Source organism: Lygodium microphyllum, chromosome 8, assembly GCF_053477565.2.
Source record: "Lygodium microphyllum isolate KBCC chromosome 8, Lygodium_microphyllum_v1.1.10, whole genome shotgun sequence".
In the NCBI taxonomy this organism is placed as follows: domain Eukaryota; kingdom Viridiplantae; phylum Streptophyta; class Polypodiopsida; order Schizaeales; family Lygodiaceae; genus Lygodium; species Lygodium microphyllum.
The window spans coordinates 47,328,762-47,330,768 of NC_141142.1; positions in this window are offsets into that span (position 1 = coordinate 47,328,762).

Sequence of the window (2,007 nt, forward strand, 5' to 3'; positions counted from 1 at the left end):
TGCTGATCTCATTTCCAATTGCTGAAGAGAAATAAGAGGATTAATGAAGCTTTCATTCATAGCCTAATGCATTACATGAAGCCTATAGGTTATTCAGTCATTGTCTTTACTAAACCTCTTCAATTTACTGAAATGGCCATCTCTAAATGCCTCAAACTCTTCCATAATGAATGAGCATTACCCATCTACTTCCATTCACTGAAATCAGTAATTTCTTGAGCTTCATTACTCAATCTTTATTGCCTAACCCTGACATGAAATTGATTGCCTATTTTGCCTCTTGATCATAAGAAAATCATTACCCAATTGGTAAGTGAGAAAAGCTTTGTAAGCAGTGAGTCACTGCTGAGGTAAATACCTCCCCATTTCTCATTTACATTTCAGCCTTTTCAATTCCAATCTTGCATATCATGAAAAGGGCAAATGAAAGGCAATTGTATTTCCTTCCTATTCCATGCATATCATACTGATTTTTAGAGCTAGAATTCACTTGCCATGTACTTGCCCACGAGGAAAAGTGGATGCCGGGCGAGTCGGTAGGACAAAAGAGAGGTGACCCTCCCCTACCGACGAGGACCCTGAAGGGGAGCGCAACCCGGCCCGAGAGGGAACTTTACAAACCCCTCGGGTCTCGGATCCCACGTATTTTCAAGTTTAGGTGCAGGTACAAATCTCAAAGGCACTTGAAATCAGCCTACAGCATGAGTTATGGACAGTGAGTTCTTGTGATATTGGCAAATGTATGGTATGGCAAATGTATGAAGACATATGGCTACAGTAAAATGTATGCATCCTATGGTAAAGACACTATGGTTCAGCCTGAAAGATTGGAACAGAGTATGTATACATACCCTCATTAAAGATTGCAGTCTACTTTGAGTCAGACAGCCATTTTACTGGTTACTGAGGTCATTTTCAGTATGGGCAGACGTATGAGACTCTCCTACAAGGTTATGAAGTTGGTACATGCTTGGTATTGATGGTACAAGCCATTAATTGACTAGAACAGGGTATTCATTGCCTGCAGGAATTTTCAGACATCAACAGAAAATCCCTTACAGAAATTTCTATACTCATCCATTTTCTGCACTTGATAGATCGTTGGATAGAGGGTTCTTCAAGCTTTGAATAGAGCCAAAGACCTCGTAATTTGGAGCTCTAGAAGTGAAGATAATCAAGTTCTTCTATTGCAGGAAATTCAGTACAGTTATCAACCCATGGCCAGGAATAAGAAGAGAGACCCTGTTATGGATACTATCAATGAAGAATTGAAGGAATATCAGCAGGAAAGGGATGAACATCAACAGGAAAGGGGTGAACATCATGACACTTCTCAAGATGCCATTTACCGAATGCATTATGAGAACGATGAGGTCGATGCAAGCTCCACTCACTCCCCTACCAATCAACCCATAGAAACGTCTCATATCTCAATGAATTCAAACAGTTTTCAACAATTGTCAAATGACATAAAGGATATGAAATCAGGTTTCGAGGGTATGAGGTTGGGTATTGACAAGCTTGTAGCACTTCTTGGTGAGAAAATGTTGCCTACAGCTGGTCTTAATATCCCACACCCGCATAGGGCTGAAGAACCACCTAAACCACTTACTCCTAAGGTGGTAGGTCAATTTGAAGTTGGAGAATCATCTAAAGCTAAGGATTTTGTTCATCCCACTTCACTTCAGCCACAATTCCATCAACAAAAGGGTCACTTTCAGCCACATGGGCAGGATCTTCAAGAAAGAGTGCAAACAAACTCAAAGCATGATGAAGACATCCATGGGTGCAACTCTTTCTACAAGCAATTTTACCCTCAAGCAAATGTTGGTGGCTATGAGCAAGTCCATGTTAATTCAGCCCCAAACTCTTATGGGCAGCCACATGGACATGTGAATTCAGCCCCAAATGCTTTTGGACAGCCACAACATAATTTCTCTTTTCAAGTGCAGGCCAATAGGCCAAGTCCCATGTCAAATCATGGTTGGAATCAGCAAAATAATGGGC